The 18,298-nt window shown below is 34.5% G+C and overlaps 1 pseudogene; it reads left to right on the top strand.

Moving 5' to 3' along the window:
• The window catches only part of LOC117713406 (actin, cytoplasmic 2 pseudogene), a 96,576-nt pseudogene extending 85,717 nt beyond the window's left edge, over positions 1 to 10,859 (top strand).
• The last annotated feature ends 7,439 nt before the right edge of the window (positions 10,860 to 18,298 follow it).

Genomic DNA, 18,298 nt, shown 5'->3' on the forward strand with positions numbered 1-18,298 from the left:
AGAATTTATAGTAAATGCTTATAAAAATTGTATCCATTGTATCTAATATATCTCCTACAAATAGGAATATAGCAGCTTATTTCTTAAATAAAATTACAAAATGATGTTCAATTATTACATACTTGAGTTTAAGAAATAAGCTGTTTGGTTTAATGATATTACAATAATCTTTACTATGCTTCAGTATTCCAGATAGCAAAGTTTAATTCTGAATTTTAAAATATTATATATATGAAAGATCCAAATTACTGAAATTATTTTATTTTAAAAAGCTGAAATGAAGAAAGAAATTATATTATGTTCATACTAGGAAACCCATATTTTTTTTTTATTTGTCTTGAGAACAAAGACTTGAAAGGTTACCTTTGTTAAAGTAAAATAACACTTTTGGCTTAAGAAAAAGGCCTTGGGACTGTTTTGGACATCAGTACTGATGCCTAACAGAGACCATTTAGAAGAATACGGTGGCTATTTTTTAGTATCTTTTTCAAGGACTTGTTTGCAAACTCTTCCTTTAAAAGGAACTAAATATTCAAAAGTTCCTCCTTTTTGGAAGAAAAGATCCAGGTAGTTTCTTACTGTTTTGTTTGTTTCTATTGTTTTCTTTTGTTCATTTGTTTTGAAATGGTGGCTGTTGTATGTGAACGTTATATCCTTATTGTATAAGAAGTATTTATAAACGTTCCTGGGTCACCAAATTATATTTTACTTGAAATATTCAAATGTCATTTGGATTTTCATATTTATTCATATAGTTTTTCAAATCCTGATTGTTTCAAATGTGCCTATTTTGATGGTGAGTATTCATAGTTCATACTTATTTAAACTTTGGTAAGATAAACATTCTGTATTTCATTCTTTTATTAGGTAAAAAAAAGCACTATGAATTATGGAAAATAGGCATAGTGTAGGGAGTCTGTTTTACAAGATGCAGTGAACTGGCCAAGAAATTAACAGGAAGATGATTGTTTTGCTCCTGTGTGAGGTGTGCATTTTTGTGAGATAATAGGACTGCCTGGCATTGGGGAAAGCTGGGGATATGACTGTGCCTGGCAGGAACAAAGTGGACCACACACATGCAGGATAATCAACCATGATGTTCAAGCACAGTTTAAAAACTCATTGTGTTCTCCACCATCTCCAGTCTCAAGAGATGTGGGCCATGAAGAGTAGCTGTCATCTCATCAAAGGACAGGAATGCTAAAAGAGATGGTGGGAAGGATTGAGAGTTGTTCTGGACCTGGCTAGTTCTTAGAGTGACAAGAAACTCGTGTGTGTGTGTGTGTGTGTGTGTGTGTGTGTGTGTGTGTGTGCCTTAAAGCACAAAGGGTGTATACAAAGGGTGTGTGTTGTGTCACAACTTCTGCTTCTTATAGTCTTCTTTGTTTGTTCTTTTGGCATAATTTAGAACCACACATGGAAACGTATTCTACAGAATATAATTTTAATTTACCTAAATAAGCTTGGTACAGCCAATGTAGTTGCTACTATGACTAAATGTTATTCACCTATGCCTCTTTCATCTAAATATTTTTATATTTTTAATAAAAACAAAGGTAAAATCTGGAGTCAGTCTAATATGATTTAACTACCATTCTTACAAAGGCAAACACTGACCTCCCCCCCATCCAAAGCCTGATCTGCAAACTATTACCACATTTTATTCATCCTTAGGTGATTTCTGTTCTATTTGAGTCATAATCTCTTTTTGATATTCAGCAAAGAAAATCTTGCCGTAAAGGTTAAATAATCTCACCACAAATTACTTTAGATAGTAGGGGCATAGATTATGGGAAGTGGGAAAGGAAAGCCCTTGCTATAATGCATGCAAATGTTTTATATCAAAGTAAGATAGCAATATCTCTGGCTCTAGTCCTCATTTTTATAATGAATCAAAATGTCCTAGGTGACATTTAAGAGTTCTGACTTCAAAGGTTCATTTTTATTTCTCTTCCTTTAAGAATCAGTCAAGTATCCAAGATTCTGTGCTCTGTCAGGCACTTTAAATCCTCATTCCCTAGGACTGAATATTATAGCATTTCATGGAGTTTGTTGCACTTTAAAATTGACTGTTATCAATAGATATAGGAGTACAAAAATATCTAAAATGTTACATATAATGGCACAGAAGTTCATTTGAATTTTAAAATTTCCATGTAAGACTTTTAGATTATCTACTGACTATAGGTAAAGGACATTGAATATAATTAAATATCTCAGGAACTATTCTGGACATCTCAAATGCAAATGATTCATGAGTAACATCCTGTAATTTTATGTTGTGCCAGCTACCCTACCCAGAATCATCCTGTGTCCAGCATATGCAGGCTGGTACCAAATTAACTGAACTTGTTATCACAGTGCTTGTGTTTAATTAGCCCTTCTGTGATAACTTAACATTACATCATAATGGGTACGTTAGACAACTCTTCTCATTTTACCATGTAGGCATATGGATTATGTCATACCAGGAGAAGAAGGAAAATACTAGTAATTCTTAGAAGAAGAAGAAGAAAAACTAGGAAAAAGAGGGGGAGAAGAAGGAGAAGGCCAGGAGAAAAAGAGAGAAGGGGAAGGGAAAGGGAAGTGGAGGAAGAAGAAGAAAAGGAGGAGGAGAAGGAAGAAGAGGAGGAAGAGGAGGAGGAAAAGGAGGAGGAGGAGGAGAACAACGAACACAAACGACAATGATGAAGATGACAATGATGACCATGAGGATGACGACGACTACGAGAACTGATCTCAGTATAGCATAATCCCTTGATAGAAAAAAAAAAAAAAAAAAAAAAAAAAAAAATCCAGAATGTCCAGAGTCACACATTTTATCTGATTACTAGAATTTAAATTCACCTTTTGTTATTAATCTCTTATCAGGAATTATTTGTAAATTAAATTTTGTCATAATTATGAAGGTACAAGTAAAACAGTTACTATTAGTGATTTTACGCATCTCTTACATGTCTTGGGATGCAATGCAGCTTCTGATGAGACAAGGTTCTGCATTACTCTTGCTCATACACATAATCTGGAAGTGCAATTTCTTCTATGTAATGGATATAATTTCTCCTGGTTATCAAATTCATTTTTCTGCTTGTGGTTACACTAGCTTACAGAGTCTGCTATACACAGTGTCCATATCCCAGGTCCTACTGACTCTAATTACAGGAGACAGTATATCCCTTAGGGATAGAGATTATTAAACTTTAAGATTAATCCTGGTAGAGGCAGAGAAAAATAACATTACAATCATTATTGGATACTATGGAGGCATGGAAATAATTCCAGCATCCCCTCTTCACCTCAGAATTATAGGTTTGTTCCAGTCGTACAAGTGTAGAGTGAAAAATTATAAAGACCATTTTATGAAATATATACAGGCTTTTTCTTTACCCTAGAGACACAGGGACCTGAGCAAAAGAATGCAAGTTCCAGAAAGTGGAGCTGGATGTAAGATTTCAGGCCTTCACTGCCCTGGGATACATTCCAGGTGGAGGACATTATCCCTGAATCAGAGGACACTTGCTGGATTAACATTCCTCAAGCCTCAGGGAAGAAAACCCACCTGTGGGTGAGGAAGGCCCAAAGCAGGAAGATGCATTCCTGACCACAAAAAAGATGCAAGTCATCTAGGTGGGGCAGTGACCGGAGCAAGTGAGAAATAGTTAATCTGAAATAATTGGTAAATAACAGGGTAGGGCACAATGACATGGTAAAACTACATTCTTGAGAAGAATGAGTGTGCAGAGTGATTTTCACATGACTCTAAATCATTTAGGGTGGGTTCCTTTGAAATGTTCCATTAGTTTTAAGTTATGTATCTTTGACAACCCCTCACCATTCCCCCCCCCAACTCCCCTGATTTGTGGTTTCCGCCTTTAAAAACCCTCCTCAGACTGACTGGTTTTGTCAATTCAACTCCTGCGTGAGTGAACCGAATTGACCTTGGCTAGACTAGGTCAATAATAAACCTCTCCCTATAAACCTCTGCTCATTGCATCCAGGTTTGTGGGTGGCCGTGACTTCCTGAGACTTGAGTAAGGGTCTCCTGAGTCTGGGGGTCTTCACAAGCTTTTGCAATCAATATGATACCATCTTTGGGTCTTCAAAAGTAATTATTCTAATCAGATGGTGGTTGGCTCCTGCCATAACTTTGGGGATACTACTGAACCATTGAATTTTTTAAGGCATGTCGCCATTGTAGATCTCAAGGGTTTTAGATCGATTGATGTTTACCTTTTTCCTTTGGTATCAGGCAGAGTAGCTTCCAGTGATAGTAATAATAGTCAGTAGAGATGAAGACTCTATACAGGGCCCAGCTCAATTTCTACAGGTTCAATGAGTTATGCAGGTTTATGTGGGAAGATTTAAACTTATATATTATAGTTTCTGATTATATGTTTTTCTGAGATTTGGGGGGGGGGGGAATGAATGTCGTAATGTCCAAGTCCATATGTGTTTCTTACATTTTTTCTTTGGCTTCTTTTTTTCTGTTTTTGTTTTGTTCTATTTTAGATTGTATTCTTTTATTTTATCTCATGTATTTCTAGTAGTAGTAGAAGGAGTAGTAGTAGTGATATTATTATATACCTGTTTGCTTTCTAATGGGAGAGAGCAAGAAAGAATGGAAATTTGGGTGGATGCAGGAGAAGGAAGATCTGGGAGAAGTAGAGAGAGGAAAAATGGTAATCAGAATATATTACATTTTATTAAAAAAGTTTACTTTCCAAAATCAATGTTGTGAGAAACACAAGATAATTATTTAAAATAATTGTCATCATATGAGTTTTACATGGTGGTCTAACAGAACACTAAACCTTCTCATCTGTGACAAGAACATTCCAGATAATGAATGTCAAGAAGCCTGGTTGGTATCCCTACATCATGCTGTATACTGTAGAGCAGAAGTTATCTCTGCCATTGTCAGATGGTGCAGTGAAAACTACCTAAAGATGGAATTCATGTTGTGTGTGTGTGTTCATCATATGTGTGAGTGTAGGTGTGAATATGGATGGAATATGTATAGTGGTCAGAAGACCAGCTTGGATGGACACAATCTACATTGTTTGATACAGTGTCTCTTATTTGCTATGGTATTTGGGTATTTGCTAGACTAGGTACCCTGTCAGCTCTTATGGATACACAAAGAGCCTTCTTCTTAACCTTGACATATCTTTTCTTTTGGATTTTTTCTTTTTGTTATATTTATATTTTACTTTACATGTAAACATTTACCCAGGACATTCAAATGGGACACACAAGTCTTCCCAGTCATTGTCCATTCAGAGAAATTCATTTGAGGTCTTGTTATAAGTTCTCATGAGAATACCTTTTCACATCCATTGAGCCAAACAATTAGCTGCTTCCTCTGGATTTCTACATAGCCATATCTTTGGTAACCTTTCCTTTCAAGCAAGGCAACAAAGGCATGTTTTGTTTTCTGTTTCTGTTTTGTTTTTTAATGCACCTTCCTGGAAGAATTTTCCTCCCAAACCATTCTTCATAGTCACATTAAATTGAGACTAAAATGCTATTACCACCTACTTTAAAGTCCTGCTGGTATTAGAGAAAAATTACATATAAACTAGATATACAGTATTTCTTCCTCAGTTTTTTATTCAGAGAAAAGCCCTTATTTATATACATGATACATACTGAGATAGATGATGCACGTAGACAAAATTAAGGACCCTGAGCATTTGAGCCATGTGTTCACACAATTTATTAATCCTTCCAGAACCCATTAAAGCATGATTACATACATGTCACACACATTATCAAAGACAGGCTAGACTAATTATGGCCATTCTGTGCTGTTGAATGTTTCCTTTCCTATAAGTTCTCTTACTTAGATTATGCTGGAAGTCATGTGGTATGATGAGCTTGTTTGTGTTTCAGAGTGTAAATATGGCTTGCAATTCCATTGTTCTCCACTCCAAAGCAAACAAATACTTCAGTATGAAGTCTGAAAATGACAATATTTTGAAGCACCCTTGAAATAATTAAAAATTCTAACTGTTCCTAGGAGGGTAATTTGTTTTCTTTGAATTAAAATAATTTCATCTTATGCCTAAGGTAAATATTGTGGGCATATGCAGGGATTAGAGACAAAGGGTTGAACTGTTAGATCATTTGAAATGTATTGATTAAAACTACTGACTCCTATGAAAATCCTCTTTGCTGATGCTTTTGTATTTCTTTGAAAACACCAAGTTCAAAGGCACTTTTGGCTCTATCTCCTAGGAAATTTATTCTGCCTCAGCTCTAGCTTTTTCCTTTGTGGTTAAGACTCTGATGAGGTCACATCCATATAGACTATATGATGCCAGAGTTCTATTTGACTTCTCTTTTCAGATATTACTATGAATGGTTATTTTACTGCTGTTAACTTCTTCTGTATCTGTTTTAATTATATCTCCTTTTTGACTTCTCTTTCTCTTTGGGTTATAGTTTGCTTAAAGAGGACAAACATAGCATATTATCAGTCAGCCCTCTTGACCCAGGTGTGTGTAGACAAATAATCTGTAACATGTGGATAGATATCAATTGAGATTCTTTCTATACCACATGAGAATGTTATATTTAGAATTATAGTGATGCTTCAATAATTTGCAGACTTGAAACCAAACAAAAACTCTAAAATCTGCACATATAAATTAGATACATGAACTCAAGAACACAGCTACGACATAAAGTCTTCTTCAAACACTTTATTTATTTCTATATATTTTCATCTGTGTCTGTATTCATATGTACATATTGTGTTAAATATTAAACAATATTTCCCTTGATATTATAGGCATCAGAGACTGTTTTCGAAACTCTGGGGTCCCTGATATATTTAATGTAATTATTTTCAAGCCTGATACTAAAAAAAGTTGTGTCTGAAAATGTCACCCATGTTCATCTACACCATAATTGCTGAAATTAAGTACATTCCTTTATTTCTTATGTTTTCTATCCTGTCAAAACTCTGAAAAATTGAAGAAAGACATAGCATCAAGTGAACAAATTCATAGAGAGCCTTAAAACTGGAAGTAGAGAAAATATCAGTTTCTGCTCAAATCAGTGATAAGAATTTAGTGATTGATTTAAAGCTCATTTATGCTGTCTGAGCTAAGAAGTTCTGAGACTCATCAAAAAATTGTAAACTCTAAGAGAATTGGAATGTAAAATCTCAAGTCTTTATTTGTTCTGAGTTAGGGTTTCTATGAGTATTGGAGACTTTTATGCTGGAGTCACCTAGATTTCCTCCCATGATTCTGCTCTTGCTTCCATGGTGCTCCTAAACCTCAAAGTCATGAACAAAGAAAATTTGCTTTCAAATATGAATATAAAGATTTACCTATCATACAAGTAATCTCTTACAATGTACAACTCTATGATACCAGCACACCACATTCCTGAGTTCATCTTAATTCTCATAAATTGCTCCCCACTGTAATACTTGTATAGTGATGGCAAGGCAGAAACTTCCTATTTTACATAGAGCATGGAGCTCCAGTGGTCTGAATGGCTCCATGTGTGGACTGTAGTGTTTATAACTTCATAATATGTTTCCTTTGGCTCCATTTCTTTGTTATCTGGAATAATGCAGCATCTGTCAAGACAAAGGAAGGCCTTCCCTTCCAATGTAGGAAACATGGACTTAGCCTCCCCCAGCAGAAATTCCTGCCATTTTCACACTGTCCTCTTAGATTTTCTTAATTTTGATAACATGATTAAAAATAAACATTCATAATAAAACTTTTGTTTTTAAGTCAGAAATTGCTTATCTAATAAACAATCAAAAAGAAGCCTTATTGACAGAAGATGATAAAGAATATTCTGCTTGGTTTCATATATTTTCCTTTTTATTAAGAGATTATATTTTTGAATATGAATTAACCAAAAAATGTGATTGTGTAAGAATAAGCTTTAGGTATAAGCTTTTCACAGCATTCTATATCAAAGATAAAAAAATTTGAAGGTTCAGATGAATATTCCATCAGCATATTATTATTCTCTAAATATCAGTACAAGTCTGGGAACTAAACTCAAGTTAACCATTCCCTATAATTAAAATACTGTGCTGAAGAAGAGTTTTCTTCTTTTCCTTAAGGAACAGGAATTGCTGTCCATATCCGTGCCATTGGTATATCAGATGATGCCAAGCAAACTCTACTGAATATTTGGAGCACTATAGCACAGTGCCCTCATCTGTTCATCACTGAGACCTTTGAAGAAACTTGGCTCCTTGAAAAAAAACTATTGCAAGAGTTGATATATATATATATATATATATATATATATATATATATATATATATGGATTTGTCCTTACAATAATATTTTTTAAGAGCAGAATAAAACATAGGTTGTATACATTGTGATGTCACTTACTATAAAATGAGATGCAGTCACACACAGGTATATTTACAGTAATAATCTATAGACAGTATACAAATGATCTAATTGGCCACCTCATAGATTAGACTATTAATTTTTTTTCTGATCCTTATGTACATTAGCAACAATGTTTTTTTTTTTCTTAAAAAAGTTTTTATTGACATTTTTGCATGGAAGGCCAACCTAATAAATCTCTCTTTAATACCCATTTATTCTAGTTATCAAATTTATTCCTATAGAGATCCCTGACCAAATCAAGGACCATTGATTTAATTACTTTCAAGGTATGTTTGAAATACAAATACTGGACAGAATGTATTTTGGGAAATGAATTGTTTATTCTGGCTTATGGTCTGAGTATGAAGACTTGTAAGGTAAGAGAAACCTTGTGGTGAGACTAAGTTTCAGCTGTGGCAGTGGGAGCTTTCTTAGACTGATTAACACTTACTTCATGTGTATTCTCCCTCTCCTTCTCCCTCTCCCTCTCCCTATCCCTTTCCATCTTCTTCTCCCTCTCCGTCTCCCTGTTTCTCTCCCTTTCTCTCTACTCTCTCCCTCCCCTCCCCCTGCACTCTTTCTTTTTCTCCATTCCCCACCTTTATTTTAATTTAGTTTAGCCACCAGCTCAGAGCCGGTGTTACTCCCTTTAGGGTGAGCCTTTATGATGTCCCAGTAAAAGTCACAACATGAATTCTTTCAAAGTGTGCCTTGCTATTGCTCCGTGTGTCTCTGGACTGTGATATCCAAATTCTGCATTGTATCTCGGGCTTTACATTTACTCCTCATACATAGCTCACTCAGAGAATTGGGTATGGATGGTTCCTGACCCCAAAAGGCTTTCTTTAGTTTTTGTGCAAGCCCTTACCTTTTGCATCTTGCCTATGTGCAGAAAGAGAACTACATGGATGATGCCAAATACTTCAGACAACCCAAGGTCTCTACTGCTCCCTGTGAACAAAAGCTGAAGAGGCCTCTATATCCTTTTGTAGTTGAACTTGCAACAACATTTTCTAGGCAGCTATTCTTTAGCAATAGACTCTGTAGGCTGTACCTTGGTAGACACTTTCTTTTCAAGTGAATTTCTATTATTATACTCTGCAGCACCCTAAAAGCAGGCTTCTAACCTCAAAGTACCTTTTCTGCTCTTTTAGTAAGAAGTTTAAGCTTCCTCCTGAAGGGGATCATGATTAACAGATCACACACTGCAAGCCAGATCCATCTTGACTCTGTGTTAACTGTAGCTAGAAGTTTTGTGCATTATTTGAATTTCCCTTCTCAACAGAATTTTGAAATATTGTGCTTTGCTGTGAATGAGCTTATATTTTAAGGAGTTCCAGAAGAGCCAGGATCTCACAGTTGATCAGAGGTAGAAGTTCATGTCTGCTACACAGCTTTGAACTATACCACACTAAATTGTGCACAAACATCATGTCCTTTGTAGCTGCTGGAAAAATATATCACATTACATACTTTCTTGTATGTGCCATAAAATGTAATTAATTTTTTAAACTTCTATATCTTCATTAGTGACTTGTCTCACTGCTCTGACAAAACAACTGACAAACACAACATAAAGAAGGCAGAGTGCACTATGGCTCACAGTTGGCTGGTACACACCATCCATATATGGAATTCTCAGTTACAGGAACACAGGATACCAGGTTTTGCACCAACAATCATGAAAGCAGAGAAAGAGATAGTCAGAAAGCTCTAGGGTAGATGTTTCTGCCTCACCTAACTCAGGTAAAATGCCTTCATGGACATATCTAGGAAATTCTAGAACCTGTCAACTTGAAAATAAATATTAACAAGATACTAGAATCTGATGACAGGATCACAAATACAGTGCCCATCTATGAGGGCTATCCCTTTGCCCCGGCCATCTTACATCTGGACCCAGCTGGGACTTTGCAAAATACCTCATGAAGGCCTGGACAGAGTGTGGCTACAGCTTCACCACCACAGCTAAGTGGGAGGTTGTGAGTGACATTAATTGTGCTATATTGCCTTGAGCAAGAGTTGGCTACTGCTGCATCTTCTTCCTCTTTGGAGAAGAGCTATGAGTTGATGGATAGGCAGGTGATTACCATTAACAATAAGCAATTCCAGTGTCTAGAGGTTCTCTTCTAGCCCTCTTTCCTTGGTATAGAGTCGTCTGGTATCCATGAGACTACCTTCAAATCCATTGTGAAGTTCTATGTGGACATTCACAAGGTTCTGTATGCCATCACACTGCTGCCTGGTGGTACAAACATGTGTCCAGACATTGCTGATGGGAAGCAGAAGGAGATCACAGCACTAGCACCCAGCACAAAGAAAAAAAAAAAGATTATTGCTCCCCCTGAGTGCGAGTAGTGAGTCTAGATTAGAGGCTTTATTCTGGTCTCACTCTCCACCTTCCCACAGATGTGGATCAGCAAACAGGAGTTTATGTTGAGGCCCTCCATGGTCCACTGCAAATGCTTCCAGATGGAATGAGCAGGTGCCAGGAACCAAATGTAGGAGTTGATCCTGAAGTGTCAGTTTGCCTTGCCAAATGTACACACCTGATGCTAGTCTCTCTAATCTGGAAGAAGCCTTTGAATAGACATTTCTTCTCTAAGCTTGTATCTGATATCAGCTTTGGATCAGCAAATGCTGGTTTTTGACCTTGTATTCAAGTTAATTGTTTCCTTGGTATATGTTTAATACCCTGTGTGTATCTTGATTTAGTTCTTAGTCTAGGAAGTTTGGAAACTTGGTGACTGTGAAGCAAGGTGGGAAAGTCTGAGCCATAGGACCCAGCTTCCATTCTGTGTGTGTGTGTGTGTGTGTGTGTGTGTGTGTGTGTGTATGTGTGTGTTTCCTGACTGCCATGGATTGTGACTGGTCTTGAGTTAGGAACAGTTGCTTTGACATCTGTAAATGTATTCATTCTTTTAATTTATATAGGGTGATTTTTTGGGGTACACTTTGAGAAATGACAAATTTTGTTTTTCTACTGTTTAATGAGAACATTTAGTCCCAGTGATGCATCATCATGTGAAGAAAAATAAATGTCCTCCAGAAAAATAAAAGAAGAAATAATTTTAATTTATGCAGTGTCTTAAATTTTATCCTAAATTGGTGAACAAATATTGAATTTATTTACTATCTACTATTTGCTTTTCATCTTCAATTACAATAAGACATACTGGTTTTTATAACAATCCTATTGTTTTAGTTACTCTTCTATTGTTGTGAAGAGAACCATGACCAAAATGGCATATAGAAGAGAGCATTTAATTGAGGACATGTTTACACTCGCAGAGGATTAGTCCATTATCAACATGACAGGAAGCAGACAAATGTGGTAGTGAAGCAACAGCTGAGAGCTTTGTAATCTGATACAGGCAGGTAGTCAGAGAGACACTAGACTAATGTGTGGTTCTTGAACCCTTTAAGCCCACTCTTAGTGACACACTGCCTTCATCAATCCCATACCTCCTTGTACTTCCCAATAAAGAAATGACCATCTGGGGACATTCTTATTCAAACTACCTTACATAACTCCCTAAAAGGGCATAATACAATTAATTGCTCCTTGGAAAACAGAGAGTACAATATTTTTCATGTATTATAATTGAATTTATTTATGGGCATAAAAAAATCATTCTATTTTATTTTAAAAATTAGTACATCATTTGTTTAATTCACCCATTAAAATCACAAACGTGATAAATCTTTTATTTCTCATTATAAAACTTGCTCCTTATTTATATGCTAACAAATTAAAAAACTTTTAAGAGGGCATTGATTAAATTTAGTGCTATTTAAAAGCTTGATTGACTATCTGCCATTGACAGTTAAATATTAATTATAAATTAAATATAATTATTATTGTTTTAAAGCACTTCAGTGGTCTGAGTAATAAAGCTTCCCAAATACTTAACTAATGCTTTTAGCCTTATAAAAATAATCATAAGTATGAAGAGTAGTTCTAGTAAATATTTGAAAGTGTATTTCCTTAATAAAGTTACCAGTTAAGACTTATAAGCCTACATATGTTATATTTTAGTAATTATAGATTGAAATAATAAGTCTCTCCATCATGTCAGTAAACTGAGTTGTATCAAAATTGCAAGTAAATAAATTCATAATGAGTTATATTAAAGTATATATTAAGAATTGTGTTTTAAACTGAATTCTGGATCTTTGTAGGTTTAATGAATTTTAAATATAGATAAAGACAGCCATCTCCCACCTATCTGAAGATTTCATATTAATATTTTAGTGACTGTGACCAAATTTCTTTTTTTCTTTTTATGTATACTTAATGGGCATGCTACATTTTTCTTAAAGTCATATATATATATATATATATATATATATATATATGTATATAATATTTATCATAATATATTATGTATTATATTAATACATTATGTATAATAGATAGAATACATATAATAAAATGACACTGACCTTAGGGAAATATTTTTCAGTTGCAGTTCCCACCTGGTTAGGAAAATGTACAAACCCCTAAAACCGCTATAATACTCTAACTTATTTGACATTTCATCACAATCAAAATATTGGATGATATTTCCAAATACTTTGTCTGACACAAAAGACTTTATGTCTGACAGAATTGCACAGACTTAGCAAGCATCAACAGACATCTGAACAGATCCTGAAAAGTTCCCTAAGCTAACAGGCATGGCACTTATGAATTTTCATGGTTTTATTTGCAGGCAAATTTTCTGACTGTAAGAATGTAGTGCTTAGACACAATATTAAAACATATTTACTGACCTTTCCTAGGATGTGGAAAGGTAGAAAGGACAGCTCTCCCAATATACCAAGAGTGAATTTTCTAGCAATAACCAAAGACTATGAGTCACTGCAATAATAGCTCAAGGAAATCTGGTGACCATAAGTTGAAGTGGAATGTGGAAACCAATTCATCTCTAATAGAAAACAAGCAAAAAATTCACCTACCATGTAGTCTGGTGAGAAGAATTTAGCTTTATCATTTGATAAGGAATTGATAAAGATTTTCATGAAACTGTCAAACACCTAAAAGTTACACACATTGTAGGGAAAATTATCTGTGTTGGCAATTATTTCACTCTACAGACTTTACTAAGCCCTGCTGAACGTGAGTGCATTCAATTGAATTCAACTGAATTTTTGATTGACAATGCTGGCTACAAGGAATGGAGAAAATTCTATGAAAAATGTTAGAAGCTTGACATTGTTTTGCATATTAAATGAAACAAAACCATCTACTGTGGTGAAAATGGAGGAAAATCTCATAGCCATGGAATCAAAGGAAAGATTAATAGTAGTTTCTGGAAGGAATGAGAAAACAGATCCTCTATTAGTGTAGAAGACTAAGAGAGCTCAAAGCAGAAAAAGTTTCGAATAGTTTAGGGACTGAAGATGTCATGTGGTTTTGTTTGTTTGTTTTGTATTATATTTACATTTGTCATAAAATAATTCAGCACAAGTCACTGAAGAACAGTGGAAAATACCAAGTGGTCACATACAAACACATAATTTGACTCTAAGAAGAATAAAGAATAGAACAGAAGCAGGATACAAAGGGAGAGCTTATTTTCAGAAACTGATACAGACAAAGAAAATTCCAGGATAAAACATTCAAATGACAATAAAGTGTAAACACACACACAAACACATCCAAATGTAAACACAAATTCACAAGGATGTGATTCATGGATACATAAAATTTAAACATCTGAAAATCTTCAAGACATGATTGTAGTAAAAGAAAACAAGGTAACAATTCATACCAAAGACAGAAAATCACAAAATTTTAAACAATAGGAGACATGGGTCATTTCCTGAAAGATATAAATATATTCAGTTAGAATGTTATACTTAGTTAAACTGTCTTTCAAAACCAATGTCCAAATGGAGACCCCCGTTAGTCAAACAAAGCACTGATATATTTTATTAGCAATAGTACTCTACTACTAAATTGTAAGAAATGTAAAATGAAGCTATTATGTCAGGTAAAATATATAAAACAGAAGACTGGATTCACAGGAAGAGACATGAGAATTGGCAAAAATGAAAGGTAAAACAAAGTATTTAGTTACTAATTCTTTTTTGCAACAATTGAACAATCTAAAGCAAAATTTGAAGGAACATATGAATATATTGGTGATTAATGGCATATAGGAATCAGAATTAATATACTAATTCCACAAATGCTATGCAAGAGAAACTCAGATAAAATGATTGTATTTTTAATACTGATATGAGGTCATATAATACCATCTATAATGTTACTGTGATTAATTAGAGCTTGTATTTGAATTCTACAAATGATCAAGAGTGATTTTAATGAAAGATTTCTATGTCTTCATTACAGAGAAGATCACATGTGGTTCACATTTTTCAAGTTTATATAATGATGCACTGGAAAACACTCATTTCACTGTATCTAAATAAAAGCTCCATAAACCTAAAAGTCTAAAACATGAAAACCTATGTTTTATTATTACGCTCACTAGGATGTTGTACAATCCAATATTACTTGATGGAAAATAATTTGATAGAATTTAAAGTTGATCATTATCAATTACTGACTTTAGAGAATAGGACATCTACCTGAAAACTTGCCAGTATCCTAAGGTCTTTTCTAGATGACATTTATATTTAAAATGCCACTGGTGTCAGGTGTTGGGGGAGGCTGGAAAATTTAGAGATCATGTGATAACACTTTAAGCTTAAGAATAAATATTTTTTTATTTACTCATTCTTCTACTTGTAAAACATTTACTCATTAAGTGTATGTGTGTCTGTGTATGTATATGTGAATGAGTGAGAGACAGAGAGAGAAAGAGAGAGAGAGAGCACAAGATGTAGCACATGCTATTTAAAAAAAAAAAAAAAAAAAAAAAAAAAAAAAAAAAAACTTATACAAGTCAGTCCTCTCCAAACATCATGTGGGTCCTGGAGAATCAAATTCAGATCATTGGCTTGACAGCCCACACTATTATTCTCTGAGCCATATCACTGCCCCCATTTTACTTATTTTCATATGTTATTACTTACTTTTCCTGAGACCTAAGCAAATCAATTTAAGGATAGAGTACATTCTGACTTACAGTTTCAGGGGATAAATTTAGTTTTGTTGGAAAAATCATTGCAACAGGACCAGAAAGCAAGCTGGTTACATTAAACCCACAGTCAAGAATCAGAGGATAAAAAGAAAGTGGGGCTAGGTTATAAACACTCAAGAACACTCACCTCCACCTCCTATGACCCACATTTTTCAGAAAGAGTTCATTCCCTAAAAATTCAAAAACCTTCCCAAATAATTCTACCATCTGAGTACCAGGTTTTCAAACACATGGGCTTATAATGAATATTTTATATATAAACCTGCTGTCTGGAAATTTCCTGTAAATTGAAACAATTCTACCCCAGAGGGAAGCTCATTGAAACTTTGGAAAATCAGATAGGAGGAGGACATTTTTAAAACAGGAAGTAGATATCTCATAAGTCTCGGGAAATCCCTGGAATTTAGTTGATTCACAAAGCTCTGCCCTCTGTAAGTATGCAAGCAGCAAGGACAAATGAGGAGAGGAATCATTCAGACATGATAAGCTATCTTCAAATTCTGTGCATATCTTTAAGGTTCCAGATTTCATGAGATATCACCCCTGCTGCTATAGGCTTTTAGTGTGAGCTTTATGGAGGTTTTTGTCATTCATTTTAATCTATACTTGTAAGTACATTAATAAACTTGTTGGCTCACCAAGTTGGACTCAGATGGTATCATTCCTTTTTCTGTGATTTGTTCTTTGAGTTGAGTAGATATTTGTTCATAACATCTCAGGAATAGTTTCACACAACAAACCCCAGCACATGTTTTAATAATATAATGGATCTACAAAATAAGAGACTAATAAAATGTGCAATTAAACAACAAAATGATTTGCATAGGAGGCACTAATCTTAGAGTTCTCCATGCCATTTTTCCCAGCTCAATTTAGATATCTCCAGAAGCATGCAGGAATGTGGAAAATGTGAAAGGGTGGAGATTGAGGTAGGAGTGGGGATAAAAGCTAATGGAAACCGATGGTTTTTAATTGTGATTTGACTCCTCTCATAAGCACAAGGTTTTATTGGAGAGCTGCTATGGGAGATGTGGTGTTTAATTTCCTGTCATTTCTGAGAAGCAAATCTAACAGGCACGGCTCAATTAACATAGTTTAGCAACGATGTTGTTTATGTGAGACACTAGGACTCATGCTAGACAGTGTACTGAAATTAGGCATTATCTTCAGTCCTTTTTGCTCATCTCCTGTTTCCAACAATCATATCTTAATCATCACTAATTATTTAGAATAGCATTCTAATTTCTGAATGGAAACATGAATTATATTTTGGCTCTCCCTAAAAGAAAGGAGATCTTAAATTTTAAATTAGGAAGACATTATTTCTAGTTCTAAATGATATTACCAATTAACTTTAAGACTATGTGCCAGTATTTTTAATCCCCTCTGTACATTAGTTTTATTTATCTTTAAAATTCAGGTAGTAAAGGCTTTCCTCATGTGGCTATTAACGATTAGAGATAGGAGTAGTCTCTATTTGTAAAGTACTTCTTATACAAGCATAAGAACCTGAGTTCACATCCTCAGCACCCACATAAAAAAATCAAGACTTTCAGGACAAACCTGTTATCCCAGTGTTGAATATAAATGACAGGATCCTTGTGGCTTGTTGGTCATTGTGTCTAGCCATTTACTGAGCTCTAGGTTTTTCAGAGAGACGCTGACATCCAAATAGGGTAGAAAAGTAATAGAGGAAGAGACTTAGCATAGCTCTGGCTTACACAAACTCATGTTCAATATACATCTCTATCTCCATCCATATATCTATACAGATATCTATCTATCTCTCTCTCTCTCTCTATCTATCTATCTATCTATCTATCTATCTATCTATCTCTCTATCTCTATCTCTATCTATCTATCTATCTACCAATCTATATATCATCTATATATCTATATATATCATCTATATATAGATACCTATATATCTACCAATATCCATCAATATATCTATCTATCTATCTATCTATCTATCTATCTATCTATCTGCAAACACACACCAGATATAAAAGTTAAGATAAAAAATAAAACTACTTAGAACTAAGCCTTATTTATTTAGAATGAAAACATACTTTACAACCCCTTATTCACTATGAACTGTTCACTATACATAGAACTACAAAAATTATACCAAATGAGATAATTTAAATATGAGGCAATATCAGCATGTTTAAAGTAGGTAGTACACACTAATATTGTCAAACTATAACCATTTCTTTGTGGAGAAAATGTCTAAATCTTTTCTTGTAGTTTTCTGAGCTACTATGAAACAATATTTACTGATACTTTCAATGTACACCAGCATATCTTGCTCCCGTCTAACTGTACCTAGTGTATATATCAGCCTTTCCATGCCATCCTGTTCCTGGATATGGTCCTACTTTCAAATGTTGAGGTCAACCTGTTTGATTTTTCTCATGTGAGTCAGGTCATGTGGTCTATCTCTGCCTAGTTTATTTCACTTAACATGATGACTTCCAGATAATATTATTATCAATAGCCAGTTTATGCTTTTTTAACGATTGAATAGTTTTTCAGCGCATATTTTATTTCATTTATTTTAATTCATTCATCATGGAAGGATATATAGGTTATTTCCAACTCTCAGAAATTGTAAATAGTACGATCAATCTAGAGATATAAATGTGTTTCAGTTCCTCTAGATTTGCACTCAGGAACGAGAGCTCTGGATCACATAGCTCTACTTTAATTTTTTGAAGTACCTTCAAGTTGTTCTCCACCATAGATGTACTAATTTATAACATGAGCCACAAGGCAAAAAGTTCTTTCTGCCATGTGTTCCTG

The sequence above is a fragment of the Arvicanthis niloticus genome, chromosome 8 (assembly GCF_011762505.2).
Source record: "Arvicanthis niloticus isolate mArvNil1 chromosome 8, mArvNil1.pat.X, whole genome shotgun sequence".
In the NCBI taxonomy this organism is placed as follows: Eukaryota; Metazoa; Chordata; class Mammalia; order Rodentia; family Muridae; genus Arvicanthis; species Arvicanthis niloticus.